Source organism: Mixophyes fleayi, chromosome 1, assembly GCF_038048845.1.
Source record: "Mixophyes fleayi isolate aMixFle1 chromosome 1, aMixFle1.hap1, whole genome shotgun sequence".
Lineage (NCBI taxonomy): Eukaryota > Metazoa > Chordata > Amphibia > Anura > Limnodynastidae > Mixophyes > Mixophyes fleayi.
The window spans coordinates 237,673,238-237,696,927 of NC_134402.1; positions in this window are offsets into that span (position 1 = coordinate 237,673,238).

Genomic DNA, 23,690 nt, shown 5'->3' on the forward strand with positions numbered 1-23,690 from the left:
GCGAAGTAGTAACCTGTGAAGAGAGTGCAGACACGGTTAGCTTGAGTCAAGTGATTACCCTAATTAGACTTTTTGAGAAGCAGCTAGAGAAATTGAAGGAGGAAATGAAACAAAGCAAATCCACTAACTATATTGGAATTGTAGATTAAGTACTTAATTCGCTTCGACAGGATCCAAGAGTTATCAACATCTTGAAATTGGATCACTACATTTTGACAACTGTGCTTGATCCTAGGTTTAAGAGCTATGTGTTCTCTTTCTTTCCAACTCACCCAGATCTCAAGAGATGCAATGAGCTCCTGGTCAGCAGGCTGACAGCTCAAATGGTACATGGCACAACGACATCTCCTCCTTCAGTTTCTCTGGCAACTGCTTCTATGAAAAAAACAAGGTTTCCTAAGACACCAAATGGTGGTGCTGATGAGTCAGCACAACATTTTGATATTCGGTCTGGTCTAAAAGAATTGTCCAAAAATCATGACAGCTCTACCATAAAATAAACTACAAATTCCATGAGGAAGGCCATTACCGGCAATTACATCAAAGTACACAGACTTCTGTGATGGTGGATTCCAGCGGGGATGAATTAATAATGTTTGAGGATGATGTACACACTGATGAGGGTGAATATGATGACAGTGTAGATTACAGGTGCTGAAATCTAGCTGAGAGAAGAGAGCTACCTGATGCTAGCATGCTTGGTAATATTTTGGATAGAATAGCATGCTGGCAATTTTATGTTTTTATACAGAAAATTTTCACCTTTATAAGAGAGGTTTTTGTTTCTTTAAAAAAAGGCTTTTTATTTGCATTTTTCTTTCCCTGAATTAAAATCAATATGCACTTGAACATAGGCTTTAGCACATGTGGCAAAGGGGTTAGTATAAACATGATTGAGACTGGAGAATAACAAGAAAAATGCCACTCTTCCTGTGTCTGTATGAGCTATGGCACAGTAGAATGTCACTGGAGACTTTTAAGAACACTGACAGCCCTATTATTACAATATTTGTTTCAGCACAGAACCCTGCAACCTCTCCTGTTTCTGAGTGAGCTATGGTACAGTAGAATGTGACTGCAGATTTTGAAAACCGAGCCTGCCAGACCTATTATTTCTATTTCAACAATGACAATTCACAATGGAGCAATGGAGCTCTCCTCTTTGTGTGTAACGTATATAACACCGTACAATTTGACTGCAGATTCACATCAAGCCTGCCAGCCCTAGTATTTGTATTTCAGCAATGACAATTAGCAATGGAGCAATGGAGCTCTCCTCTTTGTGTGTTACCTATATAATACTGTACATAATGGGACTGCAGATTTAGAAGACTAAGCCTGCCCTATTAATTCTATTTCAGCAATGACAATTTGCAATGGAGCAATGGAGCTCTCCTCTTTGTGTGTTACCTATATAACACTGTACATAATGGGACTGCAGATTTAGAAGACCAAGCCTGCCCTATTAATTCTATTTCAGCAATGACAATTAGCAATGGAGCAATGGAGCTCTCCTGAATGTCACTGTAGACTTTGAAGAGCACTCCTCTTTCTATTCTAACTATGTTGCTGCACAACTGCTCTGCAGACTGTGCTACCCCTTCGGTGTCCCTCTGTGAAATGGCGCTAGATCGTCGTGGAAGGCTGTACTTATAGAATCCAAAACCCGGAGGAAAACACTGGGAGTACATACAAACGCTCTCTCTTTATATCTATATCTATATCTATATCTATCTCTCTCTCTCTATATATATATATATCATCAGGGCAATCAACAGGGCATGAGCCCAGATATGACAACAATTTGGTTGTTAGTGAATCAGTATGCACACCAAATATTAGTATAATATAAATGTTTAAATTGCATACCAAGGGACATTATTAAACATTTTTTGATCAAAGCTATATTAGTGAGTAGTAACAATATTTGTTGAGTTATATCTGGTAGCCTTTTCATTTCTGTTTCTTTAGACTGGATAAAAGCAATACATTATTTTACTGTGCACAAGTTTTATTTTGTTTGCTATTATTAAATATAACAACTTTCATTTTCTTTGTGATATTACTTAATTAAACATTAAGCAGCTCCGCTGCACAATTATATAATTTTATAGAAGCAAACTAGCTTGTAACTCACCTCTGTAGTATAGATGCTGAGTCTGATCTCGAGATCCGCAATGGCCAATGGGAGGAGCAGCTGCACCTGCACATGTGCAGCAGCTCCATATCTACAATCTGGAAGCACGGCCCTGGGAAAGGCTCTGCCGGATAGCCTGACCAAGTAACAGGTGATCTTACCAGTGCGGGGTGGGGGGGGCGGTGAATCTGCAGCACAGTTTTCCAGTCCAACCCTGGCGGTGCGGACAGCGGCTGCGGGCACCCTTACCTCCATGCGCCCTGATGCCTTGTACCAGCCACACTGCTAGTAGTTCCGCCTCTGTGCCCAACCTCATCTTCCATAATTTGGCATCATCTAGGGTCAACAATACACTTCTGCTAGAATTCTTCAGGCAGAATACAGTTCTTGCCTGAATACTCAGCAGCACACTCAGATCCCACTCACAAAAAGATACACTTTTATAACATAAACTGCAAACAGTCAGGTGCAATGACCTGAGACTATTGACCATCACTCAACAAAGGGACAGGAACATACTTTGGTTGCTAATTTTTTCACATCGGTATCCTGCTGCTAAGGTGTTTATTGGGGCTGCTGATATGCTACACAAATTTAATACTTTACAAAACAAATTTTGTAACTCCTCAAATTTTTTGTCGTATTACATTATATTAATTATGTGGTACAAAACTCTTGATTCTGTTAGAAAAATAATTTCAATAGCATTAGATTATAAACAAATCCATTTTATAATAATTTATTCTGTGACAAGAAAAATTTTTGGGGATTATGAAAGAATTTGCTGCAGAATAAATCTGTTTTGCTTACAAAATCTGGTTTATTACAGCAACAGCATTTTTTGCATTTGGAGTAATTTTTTTATTGTAAAATTATTTTGTAAAACAGAGAGACTTATTATATGGAAGAACATGTTTAGGCTTCTGATTTATTATGCAGGCAAAAAGACTGATTGATAAACTGCACCCTATAGATACAGGATTAGGAAGTTGAGAATATAATAAATAGACACATGTAAAAAAACTTACATACATACATGAGAAATAAATGCTAAAATAAATAAGTACATGTATAAATAATTTATATATTTAAAGACAGCATAACGTCAAAATTGTTTTTATTTAACTGTGCAGTACAGGAACTGCCTAAGATAAATAGAAAGCGGGGGCCTGATTCATTAAGCATCTTAACATAAGAAACTTCTTATTTCAGTCTCCTGGACAAAACCATGTTACAATGCAAGGGTTGCAAATTAGTATTCTGTTTTGCACATAAGTTAAATACTGACTGTATTGTAGCACACAAATATCAACTTTAAATTTCAGTGTACAAATAAGCTATCAAGTATTTGTGTGCTACATGAAAAATCAGTCAGTATTTAACTTATGTGCAAAACAAAATCCTAATTTGCACCCCTTGCATTGTAACATGGTTTTGTCAAGGAGACTGAAATAAGAAGTTTCTTAAGTTAAGATCCTTAATGAATCAGGCCCCGGATCACCAACATCGGAATTCCGGAAATTACTTTCATTCTTCACGCATCCAGCATTGGAGACAGTGAATCTGTACATATTTGTTGTCAACCAATCAGTGGTCAGCATGATGAGTCAATCAGGGGTTCACGATTTCAATATTAGCCTCACAGCGAGCCAATTGGTGCTTGCCTTGTCATCGCCCACATGACAGCTTATATAAGGCCATTTTGAGCAGCACATGCAGTCCAACAGCAGAGACAGACCTGCAAGGAGCTTCAGAGATGAGTAGGTGAGATCAAGACAGAAGAGTTGAGGAGAAGCAGCTGCACCAAGATCAAAAGAGAAGACAGCAGGGCAATCCATGGAAGATTGAAGATGGCGACAAGCAGCGGAGAGCCAGGTAACGTCAAGATCAACATAGAAGACTGTTGGAAATCAACACCCGGAGTAGCAGCAGGGGGAAGGCACTGAGCTTCATGGTTCCCACCTGCTGCCAGAGAAAGTTATGACCAATGGAAATGTCAGACACTAGACCTGTGCAGCAATAGTGGGCACAAGGCTGTGGCTCCTTAGGATGTTGTAAGTCTCTGTTCATTTAGCTGGGGGACACAGTAGTTTCAGGCTTAGAAGCCTGAGGGAAACTGTTATTCAGGATTAGCCTGGGGCCACATGTAATTCAGGCTATGGTCCTGTAGAAACAAATTCAGGCACTAGGCTTGCTATCAGTAGGAGGTTAGTCCTGTGGTTGAGAGATCCTGCTCGGTCTATCGCCCATCACCCTTTAACCCCTGGTGGCCATTTTGTAGTGGTCTCTTAGAGACCTTTGAATTACACTTTTATTGTGTACTTGCTCTCAACAGTCAGGCCTCCATTAAAGGTAGGCTTTTGAGATGCTTACCTGTTACAGGATCCAGGAGTCAGGCCCTCACCAGTTAATCAGTGTTTGAGATATTCGGACGTAGATACTTTCCTGTCACAAATATTTGCAGCCCTTGCCTAGGCCCAAACCAAAATCGAGGTGTCGCCTTTTGGAGTAGTGTGCAGGGTCTCTACTTCTGCTCTTCATCTCGGTCACCCCCTTCCTTCCACTCCATGTTGTTTACCCAAATAATTGATGTGCTATACTGAGGATTCGATACGAATGGTAGGTGGACTGATCATGATCAGGTAACAACTCTGTGTCTGTAATTTCCAGTAGGCGCCACACATTTATTTAAAAAATACTCATGCTATAGATAGTTTTACATAATTTCTATGAGCATGCTATGAGTAGACTTGAGATTATGTGATTGCATCCTTTTTGACATCTCTTTGTTACTTTTTGGATTGTTCAATTAGACTTGCAAGCTGTCATCGGACTTTGCCACTAGGTTGTCACACGGTGAGAGCGAACACAAAATGAATTAGAATGTCAGGATGTTTTTTTGATCAAATAAAGGTATTATGGGACAGAAACAAAAACAACATCCCAGTGCTACGCTCCTAGCCTGCAACTGATATGGAACAGCAGCAGCTGCCAGCATAACTATAGGTTAGAAGCATGCATGGTGCACTCATTTTAATCTAAATTATTTAATGCACCCCCTGTTTGTCACTGGCAGACAATGAGGAAGGGATTGTGGTAAAGAAGACACCTGAACTGTCTATCTGCCATCTCTATAATTGAAAGTGATATCAGTTTAAAAAACAAGGATATACGTACAATCTAATATATTTCTATAAGAAATAGCTATATACTTGTTAACTGGGATAAAACCATGTCTTAGTACTCTTTTATCTGTTTTTAAGAAATGTAAAAAAAATGTGATGCACAAAAGTACAGCTTAAAGGGATGTCAAGTGAGTCATTTTGTTTTAAAGCTTTGGACAAAAAAACGTTTTTCGCTTTCTTTCCATTGACCTTTATACGGTAGAATGAAAGTTAGAAAACACTTTATCCTGAAAATCCTTTGATAAAATAGGACTGCTTTCAGATCAAATAGAAGCCCTAAATAGCTTTCAAATATTAAAGAATATCTGGGATTTTTAGGCTCATTTAGAGCTCATCTTAGAGGTATGTAGTCTGCTAGAATACATTACTGAACTGTGAATTAGCAATATTATAAAATCATGCTGTGCTGCACACACTATGATATTAAAAAGTAATAAAGGCAAAGTATTAATGATTCTGTATTTATTTCAGAAATATCTGATTTTTAAAATAATAAATAGATGGGTAGTCTCACTTTGATCTATATTTTGACAAATAAATTTTTGAGTTTTGAAAATAACACTAATAAAAAAATTACAACTAAATCTTAGCATAAACAAAGTAAAATGACTACAGAGACCTGTCCAAAGAATACCATAACAGAGAATATTAAGCACTAATGAACATAGGAAATAATTCTCATTTTGGCCATGCACTAAATGGAAAATATTAAAGGATAAATACATCTTTGTGGACTTTTTAGGGATTAATTTTGCAAAATAGACCCAACATGTGTTAATAATATTATTATTATTATTATTATTATTATTATTATTATTATTATCCTTTATTTATAAGGTGCAGCAAGATTTCCATAGTGCCGTTCAGAATACAAACAGTAGACCATACAGAATATAACAGCACAGAACAATAAATGAGAAATATGAAGACTTCAAAAGCTCCAAGCACAGCTAGTACCAGTGTATTTGGAGCAGAAGAGTAGTTATAGAGACAGGAGGGAATAGGGACCTGCTTGTAAGTGCTTACATTCTATACGGATGGCAAGCAGACAGCAGGCACAATGAGGAGAAGATTACCATAGTCAAGACAGGAAATGAAAAGTATGTGAATAATAGTTTTAGTGGCATCCTGGGATAGGAAGGGCGGATGCGAGTGAAGTTGCGTAGTTGAAAGCAACAGGATTGGGTAAGAGATTGAATGTGGGTGTCGAGTGTGATGCCCAGGCAGCGGAGTTGGGGAACAGATAAGATAGTGGCATTAGTAACAGTAATAGAGGGTTCAAGGTGAGATGAAGATCTAGAAGGAGAGATGAAAATGACTTCGGTTTTGGCTATATTAATTTTGAGAAAACATGAGGACATCCAAGAGGAGATGGTGGAAAGGCAATCAGATACATGAGGGAGGAGGAAAGGGAAAAGATCAGGAGAAGTGGCATAGAGTTGAATGTCATTATCGTATAGGTGATACTAGAGACAGAAGGAAGTGATGAGTTCACCTAGGGAGATGGGTGAACGCAGAGAAAAGAGCAGAGGGACAAGAACAGAGCCCTGAGGAACGCCTACAGTTCGCTGTGTCCTAAAGTGGACACAGAGAAGGTGCCGTTGAGAAAATATGAGGGGATTCATGCAAGGATAAAGCCAGAAAGGCAAAAGGAAAGAAGGATCTGCAGCAGGATGGGGTGGTCCATAATGTTGAAGGTCACAAAGAGGTCCAGAAGGATGAGCAAGGAGAAGTGACTCCTGAATTTAGCCGAGAGCAGAACAATGGTAACTTTGGCAAGGGCAGTTTCAATAGAGTGAAGGAGGTGGAAGCCAGATCAATGAGGGAGCTGTCCGAGAGATACCTGGTGAGGTGGTTGCAGATAACCCACTCGGCTAATGTAGAGGCATAGGGGAAAAGCAAAATGTGGTGGTAGTTAGAGAGTGAGGTGGGGTCAAGATTGTTTTTTTGTGAAGGGGAGACATATGGATATGTTTAAAGCATGAAGGGACAATGTTAGTGGAGATTGACAGGTTGAAGAGGTGTGTGAAGTAGGCGGTGGAGGAGAGGGAGTGAAGGAGTTGAGAGGGGATGGGATCCAGGTGGCAGGTAGACAGGGAAAGGAAAGAATGAGGGAGTGGACTTCTTCACCCAAAGAAGGGCTGAAGGAGCACTAGAGTTTGTTCCTGGAGGAAGAGGATGGTGGAGCGATGGGGGTTGGCAGGAATATGATGTGAGGAGGAGATATCAAGTCTGATTGCCTCAATTTTGGAGGAGAAAAAGGAGGCAAAGTCTGTGACGGAGAGTGGAAACAGGATGGAATGGGGGAGAGGAGAGAGTTGAACATGGCAAAGAGGCAGTGGGGATTGGAGGACTGAGAAGAACTTAAAAAAGTATTGTTTAGCGAGGAAGAGTGGAAAGCTATAGGTAGAGTGGATAATTTTGAAGTGAAGGAATTTGGCCTGGGAGATTTCCTCTAGAGACGTTCAGCAGCACAGGTTATTTTGCAAATATAACCTCAAACCTATATCATTGATTGAATACATTCTATAATAGAGTGCATCTAATTAGTACTCTATGGGTACTATTATCCACTTTTAAGGGGCCAGTACAACCTTACATCATTAAGTTTGAACCGATTAGCTTCAATAGTTTTTCATGCTACTCAACTGCTGAAATTTACTAGATGAGTATGAACATAGCTGAACTGCATAGAACTTGTCTCCTGAAAATGGAGATTTGGATCAATTAAATGTGAATGTAGGACTAGCAATGCATAAAGAATACCAGATTTAGGGGACACCAAGATCAATTTACTTAATTTGCATAGGCTTCCTGTGGGTGCTCTGTTTTTTTCACACAATAAAAAAATCAGACTGATAGATTAATTGGCTTCTTACATAATGGACCCTAGTGTTCTCTGTACAGAGCTGCATAATATAAATTGCACTATATGTATTATTGTTTAGTTATATGGTGCCATAATATCACTCAGTGCTTACTAGAGAATATTGAATCATTCACATAATTCCCATTCACATTAATTTCCCACAATAAAAAAAGCATACTGATAGGTTAATTGGCTTCTTACAATATGGACCCTAGTGTTCTCTTTACAAAGCTGCATAATATAAATTGCACTATATATGTAAATGATAAGAATCATCAAATTTAAAATGATTGTACTGCATATATTATATACAAAATAATAATAATAATTTTATGCAAATATACAGTATAATCAATTGACACATATGGAGCATCAAGCCAATCATAGTGCAATGGAACATAAAGAATCTTGCAAAATTTGTATTCTATAAATAGAGTTTTAGGGCCTGATTCATTAAGGATCTTAACTTAAGAAGCTTCTTATTTCAGTCTCCTGGACAAAACCATATTACAATGCAAGGGGTGAAAATTAGTATTCTGTTTTGCACATAAGTTAAATACTGACTGTTTTTTCATGTTTTATAAAGGATAAAACTAGCTTGTATAAAAAGGACACAAGAAAAAGTTTCAGCCCAAACATGCCACTCTTATATCCCATGAAAAATCCGCTTTATAATTACCGATAGTTGTTCAAATCTTCTTTGCTGGTGAAATCAGTCCCATGCTTTCAGTTGTTAATTTGTATTCTGTAAGGGTGTCTGGAGCAGTGGCAGAGCCTGCCTTGATAAAGACCCCTTATGTTCAGGGTCGAAACGCGTCAGGTTTACTGGTTATTTGAAGCAGGAGCTACTACCACGATTGTTTAAATATTGCCAGCTGTCATCTATCCCGGGATCTGCTTAGCATCTGTGATATGCTCACTATTTACATCTTTCTGGTAGGAATACCTGCCCATTTTTATGGAGTTGAATTTTATTTGTTCTAGTGTTTAATAAAATTTGTATGTTTTTATTACAAAACATATTGCACTAGATTCTGTTTTATTTTTAATTTCACATGGCCATGTCTGCTTTGAGACCACCTTCTCTATGATTTCTTCTGAACCTCAAGAATATATTTAGCAAGTGCATTACCTTGAGGTGATCTACACTATGGAATGTAGTTCACAGATTCACATATGTTGATGTGTGATTTACATGTTATGGTTTTGTAAGTTCAAGCACAAGGAGGGAACCGTGTGGTGGCTGGATAAAGTGGATCACTCATTACAATAATAATTTTTTTTAAATTTGGCTCTCTTTACAATATCACATTATTATTTCCAATATAATTTTTGTTTTTCATGTTTGGATTTCTGTTGTCATCAAGGCCATGCAAAAATATGCATTTATTTATGTATTATTGTTTAGTTATATAGTGCCATAATATCACTCAGTGCTTACCAGAGAATATTGAATCATTCACATAATTCCTGCCCCATTATCCAATTTCTGTCAAAAAACAGTTAATCTACCAGCATGTCTTTGGACTGTGGGAATAAACTGAAGCAACTGGTGATAATCCACAAAAACGGTTAAAACATACAAACATCCTGGTAATGCCCTGGTTGGAAATGAACAATAATCCCTTCATCTCTTTATCTTTCCTGTGACTGTTATGAAAGGGCCTTAAGGGAAGTTTGTCATGTTTTGTGGGTGAATGTATCAAATATGCCAAGGAGTCAAAGCCAGCTAAAGAATCTGAGCAAACCACGGTCACACACGGGGCAGCAATATGGAATCCAGGAGTACTGGCATACAGTCATAATAATTTGGCTATGTGCCTATACTATACTATGAAGTCTCTTATTTCCATTCACATGCCAGGCAAGAATACTTCCAGGATTTGGCTGGACATGCCTCAGACTTTGGCTCCAATAAAGTCAAACTTGTAGCAACTGAGGGTTCTGACATAGTCCTAATATCTACTCATTCTAATGGTTAATACGAAGATGTGGCCAGGCTCGATGTACCTATATTTTACGAGAAAAAAATACAATTTACTGGAGGTGCAGCCTCTGCTCTGTACTCAAAAGAGCAGAGGACTCTTCTGAGCCAACTCATCCGCCTTGGGCACAGTGGCCATATGCACAGGACCATACATGCTCAGAAGTGGCTAGATCGTTACTAAGAAAATGTTGCTATGGGGCCTGGTGATCTACTTGACAATTTATAATAATAAAGAAGGTTGCCTTAAAATGATAGTAAGGTTGATATATTTACTTTCCACCCTGCATATAGCCAGCTGAATCTGAACTCAAATGTAGATACAAATGGATTTTCTGGGGGTTGATCCCAAAAGTAGAATTTGGTTGCACACATATGTATGAGCTGGCTGGGCAAAGTGGTTTATTTGCACATGTTGAAATAAATGGGAGTTTCAATTTGCCATAGACCACAAATGAGTCTTCCTGCAAAGATGAACACATTTTAACTCACCTGTTTTCATGTTTATTATATTTCTGTATACATAATACATAACTGCAACCAACTAATTTAGGTGAGCTATGAGTTGCAGACTGCCTTGCTTTTAAATGCCGTTTAATATTATTTTCACATTTGATTAGCTGTTTACATGTCCTGAATGCTTTTGAGAGAGGCTTTTCCTTTGATCTCAAAGTGAGGCTTGAAAATTAGCATTTAACTGCATGCTAATCGTAAAAGCATAAGCACTTATATTAATGTGACAACTTTGCTTAGAACAGATTGTCACTATTTTGATTTAACTTATTCCCTCTTGTAAGCATATTTTCTGTTATTAACGTAAAATAAAAACTGACATATTGCAATATTGTTCAGTAAGTTTGTAAATTTTTATTTTTATTTTACTTAACCTAGGATTATACCAGTGCTACATTCTTTTACTAATTTACTAAAAGTTTATTATTAGTTGTTATTTAGGGTTAATTTGTAGGTACTATATAGTGAAAAACTATGTTTGTTTGAAATTAAGTCATTGCTCTACAATCTTTTAGTAAAACATTTGGCAAATTATTTTGAAAAAAACGATACTCCTTGACTGAAAAATACTAATGATGTTAATTATAAGATTAGTTAAATTCTGGTCACAGCATAGACGGATTTAAATGATGTTAAAAAAATGGATTGTAACTAGAATTTCAATCCATGAAAAGATGCTTTCATGATTGAAATATGAATTATAGCATGACTTCTTTTTCATGGTTCTTATAATTATATAAGCCATATTCACTACATTGTTAGATGTTATACCTGCACATGGCTTGTAATGTTTCCTCTAAGTTTACCCAAATTGTCTAGGGTTTTAAGTACAACCGTAAATTGTCTAGGTTTGTTAAGTACAACCCTAGACAATATATATCTTTTCCTTTTAGTTCTGAGTTTATTCCTATAAGTTCTAATTGCTTAGTTTGTTAGTAAGAGTGATGGCTATGCATAATTTAGTAATATTGGCTATTATGGTGATATTTGTATGATAATAAATCCAAGTTACATTTTATTAGATCCATCTCCACAAACCCATATTAATATCCATCTCTACTTTGCTCTTTGATGTAACAGGGGACTGTGTATGCTTAACTGGGGCAGGCTGGGCTGGGGGGCAGGGAGGCATTTGTCTCCCCTGTTGGGCCGGTTCCTTAGTGTACTACATTGGGCTGGGCAACTGGGCCACCTGCATTTTTTTTCTCTACAATGTTCCTAACAGGCTGCTGAATTGAGTCTTGCCCTCCAGGCTAATATTTGCCAGCCCTCCCCTGATGCTCAACCACACATTGCTCCAAGTGAGGCTCGTAAACAAAACTCCACTGTCGAGGTGGTGTATTTTAGCATTACCCTGGAACTTCTATGCTCAAGTTAGAGTGCAGAACCCTACGCCAAGGCAGGTATGTGTGTTTAAGCAATATCCCATCTGACATCAAATCAGGCAAAATAGACCAGCTTCCTGATAGTAGATGGTGTTTTAGAATCACTCCAGACTCAAACAAATATTTAGGAGGATGACATTAATGTTGCATGCAAGGGAGATCTAAATATAAACTAAATATACCAATTGTGAAACATCCAAACATCTAACAGCTGATTATCTAAACCTTAGTACATTTATTTTACATTTGGATCAATTATGTATACTTGTCCATATAATACATGCTGCATCACAATTATGCTGATATGTATTTGTAAATAATTCATACACATGTAATTTCTCAAACACATATTTAGAATTGTTGATAAATTCTTCACATACTATATTTCACCATGGAGCAACAAAATTCAAATAAATGTATTAAATATATAAAAAAAACCACATGTATAAAACACATATAGACTGTGATAACGCAAAAAAATATCACACAGTACTGAGTTCACTGCAGTGACGGAGATAAAAAGATTCACAAGAATAGATAGGTGCACCTATATTAATGATTCTCACATTCTAATTAATCATTTTAAGTCAGTTAGTAATTGTTCTGACAGCAGGGTGTTGTGATATGTAAGATCATATCAATTCTTATACTCAATTCTATTCCGATGTTGAGTATACAGCAGTTGAGCTCCTGAGATATTAGGGTTTGTGAGACTGAGTAAATGAATTCTCTAGATAATAGAATAGTAGTTCCACGGAGTGTGAAAAAAGGCAGTCTTTAGCCTGTAGCCAGGTGAAAAGTAGAAGCTGGGATAATAGTAAATAAGCTGCAACAGTAAAATAGGGGCACATTTATCATGTATCGGACAAAACTAGAAATACTTATCAATCCTTATCGCATGGATAAGGATTGATGTATTTCTCAAATTTATTAAAAATGGAACTCAGAAACAGCAGTTCCGAAAAACTGCTGTTTCTGTGATAAAAAAAAAACCATACTCACCACTGCCTCTTCGGTCGCGCTGGCTCCGGATCTCCTCCTCTTCGGTGCACTTTCTCGTCTTCATGCTACTGCGCATGTGCCGACCGGAGAACTTGAGGCTGTGACAGGGAGGGATCACAAGATCACTCCCTGCGCATGCGCTGTCCAGCTCTGCTCTCCGGAGCAGAGCTGGACATACCGAAGAACAGAAGTTTTACCAGCATTTCCTATGATGTACGCCAGCTTCAGCTTCATTAACACAACAAGTTCCCGAAAAAAACATTTTTTCGGGACTTATTAGATTGCGGCCAGGAGCAGTCACCATTCTGTTGAATGGTGACTGCACGCAAAAACGATCAGGAGTGCAAAGCAGCAGATATCAATGATATCTGCTGCGATGCACCTTTAATGAATTTGCGGAGAGCACATCCTGGCCTAATTTACACGGTAAGTGCACGATAGTGCACTACCGTGCTTTCTTAAATATACCCCATAGTCTCTTACCAGATCCCTGGATATTAGATGGCATTTCTGACCTTCTGTTTTCGCAGCAACTTCTCAGATTGACAATGAGTGAGATGTTGGTAAAAAATCCCAGGCGCTTCGATTTAAATAGCAAGTGGTTAGATGTCTAAAGTCTCTGTGTAGAAGGCGGCGTCTTACCCGCCCTAGGTCTGAAGGTAAATTCCAGATAATCAGTAATAAATTCATCCGATAATAGGATAGAAATGTTTGTAGTGAAATCCTCAGGAAGTATTAGATGATAAAAAACACACAGATGTCCGTGCCGACAAGATATACAAAAACTGCATGATTCCTAGATTAGTAGCGATCACAGAAACCTTTCAAAACCATCTTACACGTTTCATTACCATCAGGTAACTTCATCAGAGATTTTTTGCACATTTCGCCTTTCAACATTCAACTAACGAAAAAAAAGGCAACAGTTCTGAAAATTTAAAAAAAATGAAAAAATAGAATAACAGGGTTGGAAAACTGATCAGTTCCTTGATTTAATACTTTGTAGAGCCTCCTTTTGCTAAAATTACAGTCATGAGTCTGTTTGACTCTGTTTCTACCAGCTTTGTGCACTTATATTGGAGAATAGTTGCCCATTCTTTTTGCAGAATGTTCAAGTGCAGTCAAATTTCATGCGTGGCGATGGACTGCTCTCTTCAAGTCCATCCACAGATTTTCTACAGGATTTAGTTCAGGGCTCTGATTTGGCCAGTCAAGAACATTCACCTTCCAATCCTTAAGCCACTGCAGTGTATTCTTGGCAGTATGTTTAGAGTTGTTGTCACGCTGGAAGGTGAACCACCTGCCCATCTTCAGCTGTCTAGCAGAGGACTGGAGGTTTTCCACAAGAATTTGTGTGTACTTGGAGGCATCCATCTTCCCTTCAATCCTGACCAATTGCCTAGTCTCTGAGAAACACCCCAACAACATAATGCTGCCACCACCATGCTTCACAGTAGGTTTGGTGTGTTTTGGGTGGTGGCTGTGTTTGGTTTGCGTCAATTGTAGCATTTAAAGTTCAGTCCAAAAAGTTCTATTGTGGTCTCATCTGACCATACAATCATTTGCAACATGGTATCAGAATCTTCCAATGTTTTATTTGCAAAGCACAAATGAGACTGAGTATGGCATTTTTTCAGAAGAGTCTTCTTTCTTGCCACTCTGCCATACAGGACAGCTTTGTGTAAAGCTTGTGAAATAGTTGTCACATGCACAGACCAAGTCCTTTGTAAGTCCTTCAAAGTTACCATTGGCCTATTGGTAGCTTTCCTGATCTATATCCTCCTGGCTCTATCATCCAGTTTGAGAGAAGGCCCATTCCAGACAAAAGGTCAGTGGTGTAATACGCTTTCCGATTTTTAATAATGCTTTGAACGGTACTCAGAGGGAGATTAAAAGCCTTTGAAATCTTTTTGTAACTTGTGCCTTTCCAAAACTTTATCACAGAGCCCTTTTGAAAGCACCTTTCCAACTATGGTGAATTTGCCTTACCTTGCACTACAATTAATGGAGTCCTCAAGGATCAGCTGGTTTTATTCTGAAGAAATCTAAACTACTACAATTGAAGTCAGGTGGTGGCCACATTAGTTGTACCTCAGCAAGTTTTTAATAATTACTCTAAGGGGGTATGATCACTTATCCAAACCAAGTACTTAAGTAATTAAATTATATTAATTGTTAAGAATTTTTGTAAATGTTATTTTCACTACCATGTTGAGGGTTATAATGTGTAATTACAGCTGGAAAAAGTTTGTTTTAATTTATTTCAATTTCCATGGTGTAATGTGACAAAATGTAATGATTTTGACATGGTATGATGCTTTTTTATAGACACTGTACTCTGCTTAAATATGTAGCTCTAAAGCAACGGGCATGGTATATGGTATTACAACCCGTTTATCTAATCTATACCTGAACTGCACTTTTTAGCCATGTTGTTATCAGGAAGTATCAGTCATGTAACTATAACATCTCCTTGGAAAAGTACTTCAGGGATTAAATTCCACCTCCAGAGGGAACACTCAGGAGTTGAGTCAATGAAGCTACCATTGTTATTTCTGTTTGCTCCCTATTGTCCATTAGTGAGCTCTACAGCCAGCCAGGAGCCTGACCCAGCAGGGGTCACCTGAGGGAAGACACCTGGGGAGGTAGGGGAGGGGGTTGGAAAGTGTAAGCGGGCCACCAATCGAGACCTTTTGCAACTCCCCTGGGCAGGCAGTTCCCAAAGTGATATTAGGAGGTGATAAAAGAGGCTACCCTGGGAGCTGGACATGTGTGACTAACTTTTGGCCAACAGGTGATGGTCTGCCAGAGTTGCGCTGTGAAACATATATCACTGGATTTATTTGAACTGATTTCCTCACCTGTTGGATCTGCTATTATCACGGGGCCGTGCTGTATTTAATTCTAATCTCCAGAATAAATCATCCTTCTATTTTTCCTCTGATACTGTATCTCAGTGATTTGGGAACCACGTATTTGCACAGTAGCATTAATTAAAAAAGGGCAATTGATTATGAATCATTTTTATTTTTAAAATACATACTTGAAAACTTCATTAATTTTTGAAAATCAACGGAACATTTTTTATTGTTTTTTTCAAATGTTTGCCCCAGAGACGAAAATAATTATATGCCATTTATTGACACATTGGCCTCAGTTTCAGAATCAGCCATGCCTGGCTTTATTACAGATTATTAGCAAAGCCAGTGTTAGGCTGAAAAAGCAGTATCCATTAACATATCAAATGTCCTGATTCACTTCAGACAAAGAAATACAGGGATTGTGTTTTTTCCTGCGGCAGGACTTGTTCAGCCCAGGCCAAAGATTTGAATATAATTTCACATGACTCATAGCTTTCTTATAAACGTTGAAGCCAACACAGCTCGGCATGTAAGTATAATGCTCTTTCTCTGTACTTATCACCCTTGCTCCTCCTTCCTCTTTCATTCCCCACTTTGCAGATTGTAGACTGTAAGTAATGGAGTTTACATGCAGTGTATGGGTGAGTTTAAGAGGGTGGATAATGCTGTGTTTGAATGGAATATGTATAAAGTAGTTTCACTACTGATAATATAATTACAATATTACAATTAGTCTAGAAGGATTCTCTTTTTTAGACCTCTTGAATTCCCTCTACTGTTTATCTTTCAATGTATTAAAGTCATCCATAATTCATTTTAACAAAGAATGCCGATTTCCTTTAAAACTTTAATTTTCATTAGCATCATATTCTTTTCACTAAGGGATAAGCTACCATCCTTTTCCTGCATTTGATTCATATTCTTAGCGAGGAAAAGATTTTTAATAGTAAGTTTCCATAAGAGTGTTTTTGTATCAATAAAATCTTAATACTCCGATGTACCAAATGTATGGTGAACACCATCACCTACCATATCTGTTACCAGCATTTTTCATTATTAGGGGGCATTGAATTGTACTAAGAATTGTGTATGCTCTGTACTAGTTGCCTAAGAATAGTCGTGTCCACTCCTCCCATGCAGCAGCACTCATAGCAATTCATAAGTGTCCTCAGTGTTTGACTGGGATTGTTTTTAAAGGATTCTCTATGTTCTCCAGCTCCTGTCCGTGATTTGTAAAATGGATTTGCATATATATCTCTACATGCCCTGACCCTTCTCTTGCTTAAATGAATTGCTGGACCCCCCTGCTCCTGACATTTGCTTGTTAACCGTATCTGCACATATATCTCTACCTGCCATGGCCCCTGTCTTTTTAAAGGGACTGCTGTTCTCTCCTGCTCCTGACCTGGACTTGTCTATTACTCTGCAATAACCCTTGCCAGTCTGATTCTCAGTTTACTCTGCTGTTACCATCTAGGTTACTCACTACCTCCTACTATGTTCTGTCCATTCTACTTGACAATAGTGAAATCAACAACTACAGCTACCCAAGATTAAGTCCTGGGGACAACTGAGTATAGTGGAACATATATATTTCCTCGGAAACGGCTGCTAAAGGGGAACATATTGGAACGCAGTTCTAATAGTAGAGGATCACATGCCATATTGCCCTGAACATCATTTGAAATAGTGTAATCTTTACCATCTTTCTTTCTACAGGATCTTACTAGGCAAGATATGAGGTTTCATTTTATGAGTATACAAAGTTATTTCCTTCAGAGATAAAAAAAGATCCCCCTAGTTATTTCCTTTTTCTCTATCAAATAAAACATATTCTCTTCCTCCTGTTCTAAACAAAAACCATTAGAATAACCCTACAAAATAGGAAATAGGTTAATACTGTTTTTTGTATACATATCAGTGGCAGATCTGGTACACATGAACCTCTTCAACTGTTGAAGGGATAAGGTTCTCATACGGAGATATTCTGACTGTAATTTTTTTTTTTTTTAAACACTCTAAGAGGCCATCCTAATTATATCACCCTATAATTTAATGAACCACCCAAACTTTTTCATCCCAAGTGGATACTTCCTGGTTCTTGACAATATATTTGTAATTTCTCTACTCCAGTGTTCTAAAAAATAATATATTAAAAATATAAAAAAAAGGAAATTAAATATAGCCAGGAATCACATGAAAAATGTTTTATATTTCTATCACATAGTTCTGTTTTACAACCTTTCTGTCACACATTCTAAGCCTTTACCATGAGGTAAGCAAATCAACAACATTCTTATTAACTAAAAGGCCACCTGTTTGTATATCATAAATGGGACTAACCTTATTTTGAAAATCAACTGTGCCTAAGGTTTTAAATAATCTTCAAGTAATTTGCCTAATGGTTGCTGTAGTGAATAAGTCTGTCAAGGGGATCCTCAAATCTTCTCTTATGGACCTTAGGGTGAAATACAAGACATTCTTATATTGTCTTTCATTCAGAAATTGAAAGTATCCTTCTTCCAAAGCCTGTAGATGAAACATATTTATTTTCTTATTTATCTCGTTAGTTGGATCACAGTTAACATCCTTATATTGTTCTATATTACTAAGTATGGTATGTGCTTCATTATACATTCCTATATCACTGTGACTGCGTCCTTATTTACTTTCTTCTCTACAATTTGATTATTTGATTTGAAAGATTTTAAAACATGTTTCTCTTTATACCTAAAATTAGATTTTTGTTTACTTTTGTGCCAACAAATATTCTCATCATCAAGTTCAACCATATTAATAAATGTTTAAACTGAAAGGATGAAGGATGGTTAAATGTACTAGGTCTTTTAAGGCTTACGCCCTTCATTTTAAAATATTAACAGTAGTATTGGTACATTCTACATTTGTCTCATTAGATCTATCTTTAATAGCAAAAAAAGTTTTCTTTTTACAGTTCGAAAGAAATTTGTTCTATTTTAGTCTAAAAACTATTACCCTAATCAGTGGGGACAAAACCAAACCCTTTCTGCATTATTACATGCTCAGTCTGGAACAATTCATGTGAAGGCGTATATTACCAATTCATCTACCTCTCTTTGTTTAACCATGTCTCTTTCCACACTTGAAATATCTGATCGTACTGACATACTTTGATTATTCCTTTATTTTCTTGTTTATATTTCAGAAACTTAGATCTCTCTTTACTCCTAGTGTAGACTCTTCCTTCCAAATAGTGTTTTGCAAGCATTCTTTTAGTCCATTTAGTTGTAAATGCAGCATTTGATGGACCAAAAATTGCTTTAAATATTTCCTTAAGCCTCTGGGTTTCGTAGAGGCACTGGCATATTCCAAAACTGTAGATTTGGGTACTTCTTTTACATACTTTTCTTTTTCGAGATTACAGCTGTCTTAATTTACTCTTTATGTCTTTTAGCCAATCCAATTGTGGTGTAAGTACATATTATCTTCTCGTTTCCTCTATCTGGTTCCACTGGTGCCTGAAACTTCCTAAGTGCTATATTGTATGAATATTATGTATTGGGATGAGGTTCTTGCTTAATATAAGATATTTTACATTAGATCATTTATTTAAATAGTAACTTGATGTTATCCTTGAAATGTTATGTGTTCACAAAATTATGACTTATTTATATTAAGTTAGCAATTAGATGTAATATAGCTAGAATGGCAAATTGGGTTTAAAATTTCCAGTATGTTTGTCAGAATGTTAATGAACATGCAGAGCAATATATTTAATACGTAAATGAATTGAACATGTAAGCTGATAAATAAATAATAATATTAATATGCCAGTACCCACTTTATCCCTTCAGCAGTTGAAGAGATTCAAGCATATTCGACCTGTTGCTTATATGTTTATAATAAAAAGCATAATCTAATTTGTCACTATATTTGTCCTTTAATATAATGATTTGTCAAATCTAAAAATAAGATATATTTAAGCACATCCAAATGTAATATTGAAATTATATGTTTAGTATTTTTATGCATTAAGGGCCTGATTCATTAGGGAACTTAAATGAAGAAGTTTCTTATTTAAGTCTCCTGGACAAAACCATGTTACAATGCAAGGGGTGCAAATTAGTATTCTGTTTTGCACATAAGTTAAATACGGAGTTTTTTTTCCTGTAGCACACAGATATCAACTTTAAATTCAGTGTACAAATAAGCTATCAAGTATTTGTGTGCTACATGAAAAAACAGTCAGTATTTAACTTATGTGCAAAACAGAAAACTAATTTTCACCCCTTGCATTGTAACATGCTTTTGTCCAGGAGACTTAAATAAGAAACTACTTAATGTAAGTTCCTTAATGAATCAGGCCCTAAGACTTAAATTTATGTTATAAGAGTGCAGTAATTAATTGCTTAGTTTAAGTACATATTCTTATAGTGAATATCAAGTTGTTAATTAGCATACACCTGAAGAAAGTGGGAGGTGTACTTTGAATGAGCACAAAAAACTTCAACTTTGACTGTCTGTATGGTATGTAGCCCTGAATCATTTATTGGTTGTGTTATATTGGCAGTGGACAAAGTGGAAGCCACTGATCTGGGAGCACCGCTAACCCTTTAAAGTAACGAATTGAAATTGATATATTGTCAGGGACATGTCTAAGCCTGGGTGGCATGAAGGGAAGTATGATGCCATGTAAGGGATATATGTTGAGGTCTGAGTGGCATATGCAGAGGTGTGATGGAAATGTAAAGGGAATATGGGGAGGTTTTATGGCATGTGGAGAGGTCTAAGTAGTATGTAAAGAGCTGTGGGATATGAGTCTGAGGGCATGTGGGTCCATTTTGAGGTAGATGGGGAGGTCTGATGGCATATAGTGCTATTTTGAAGCATTTGGGTGGTCTTAGTGACATGTAATAGAATTTTGGTCCAAATAAGTGGAATTTGGGGACATTTTGGGATGAGTGATGTGGTTGCACCTAGGCAGTTTTCTGGCTGTTTTTCCATTCTCAAAATTAATAATAATTAATAATCTGTGACCATTTTTAAAGCTGTATGTATATCTTATATACTGCATGATATTTGTTAAATAATGTGTTCATTTATTACTCGTTTTTCCATATTTCATGTACCTATACATTTTTCAAACAGGCCCCAGCATTCCAGGATCTAGGCAAGTCCATCAACAGCCTTGTTCTTTAGCACTCCTATTTTTTTCCCTAATCTTTCTTATACACTCTCTCTCACTTTCTGTCTCTCTTTTGCTATTTTCTCCCCCTCTCCCTTGTTGTCCTCTATCTCTTTTCTTTCTCAATGTGCTATCCAACTACCTTCCATCTTACTCACCTGCTCCCTGCCATCTTCACTCTTCCTCATGCTCTCTAATCTTAACCTCCATAGACTTAAAGGACAGTGAGAAACAGCTTGAGGTACAAAGAGCAGAGACCAGCCATTAATTTTCCTGTAAGTGAAAACTTTATTTTCTTTCATCTGATGTCTGTGAAGAGATTAATTATTATTTTTTTCCACTTTAAATTGTCCACACATTTTGGCCACACTCCCCTCCAGTGCACTTCAGTACAGAGGGAGGGGTGTAGCATGCACTTGCTCCAGGTACCATGGCTCCATGTTATTCCTCTACATCCACGAGACCCAGGGAGATGGGGGTCGATAAGTAGGGAGGGGAGCGCTGCCTGTTTTATTTGTACTGGGCCCTACAATCTCTGATGGCAGCCCTGTGGATTACTTATTATAATTATATAAGTTTTATTTTATTTTGTTTATAAATACACATGCAAACATTACAAACCCGATGTGACTATATAGTTTATCAGTGCCTAATGCAATAGAGGACACTGTGAGAGTAGTTTTGCATAAGCATTTATGATTATAAGTGAAGAGGGACATCTGCATAATTTTCCAGGTGGATCCTTGGTATCCCAGTCCGACACTACTACTCTCTCGACTATAAGAGCTTAAGCAAATAATTCTTAATAGTTACTAGGCAGAAATGAATGGATGGCTTGGACTGTTACTTAATGGGTCATTTACTTATGCTTGCAAGCTTGCATATACGACAAGAAAAATCACATATGGGGCTTATATAACTTGTCACACACCCTTGTGATCAAATTTATGCTTTATGTGTCTTGGTGTGTAAGTATCTACTAATTCAATTAAAATGCTCACCGATCCACTTGTGGAAATAGTGGGGTTTAGCGAATGGGAATTTTGGCGAAGCAACTAGAGGAGACTCAAATGCCTCTTCTGCAAACAATATATAATTATTGGAGGCAGCAGGCTTTCAGGTGAAATGTCACCTGCCTGATTCGTTATGCCAGGCAGATGTCATCCCAGCAGGCATGCTATTTTGATTTGTGGCAGTGGTTTTATTTCAGGTGGGTTTGCCTCAGAACAGGCTATTTGACAAGTGGGTGCCATCCTTTCAGGCACTTTATATTCATTGGCGGAAGTAGTTTTTTTCACCGCAAGATGGCACAAGCCTGGACAGTTATGCTGGACGAAGCACACCTAATGCACGCCACAAGACACCTATTAATTGCACCTGTGTGCCTCAGTGGTCCATCCAGCACACATCAAGATTTATGCTTCATCTCCTTGGATGTAGAAGCTTAATCATCAAAGCCAAAAGTACTCAGGACTCCCATACACTGCAAGCCAATAACAAATGACCAACATGGAAAAAACTCAGCTTTCATCATCTGAGGATGGTTGCAGATTTGGGTGGGTATACAGCAATTTTTAAGTTATTTCTTTACATATTTTTATTTCACAGTGCGAATTGTATGGGTGGTGTTTTGTCTCACATAATTCATAGGATTAGACACAATCTCTGCAGCTCTAAATTAGTGTGAAAATCCATGCACATTTATGCAAACTGAGGCACATAGCAATTTCAGATCTCTATTAGCACAGCAGAAGGGCTGTTTTGCCCTTTATAAATGTGCCCCATTGAGTCAGCATTCATTGTTTTTAGAAATATATATACAATTTAGTTAGTGACATCAACTCAATAAGCAAATATGAATAAAACATTATTTTTCCTGTTGATCAGTGGACACCAACTTGGATGTGTTTTGCTCCATATTTCTTTACAGAACTTCTGCAACTAACAGATTTTTTTGGGGCTGTCATGTATGATATTATCAGTTCATGTCAGACCACAATATTAATTAGATTAAGGCATCTATTTGACATCTATTTTACCATTGATATCTATTTTACCATTCCAAAACTTGGCATTTCTTTTTTTCTCTGCCATTCTCTTGTAGACTTACCTGTGTGCCAAGGGTTCATATTGGTATATGTTTCAATTTGTTAATAAAATCTAGAAGACATCACTCCATCTGTAACTGCATACCATGTGAGTTATGAACCTAGGATCAAACTGTAATACTCCCATCAACATTCTTCATGACTGGGATCAATTATTTTGTTGCAATGTTTGTTTTATTTCAAACATATAATTTTTCATTTACACCAGTAAATTCCTCTTTTGGCTCATCTATGTGGGGAACAGTTTTCTATTGTCCTTTAGATCATCCTAATTTCCCAACCATGGGCACACAAATGGACACACTAGACCCAAATTTGTTTTTGCAAATTAATCAACCAGTTTATATTTTTCATGGAAAAAAAATCTCAGAGACTGGTAAAAACAGGGAGAATATACTCCAACATGGATGTCATGTGTGCAAACTAATTTAGGCACATTGATCCTTAAAATTTCTGTTCTGGGGTTCTCTGTGATGGACTAG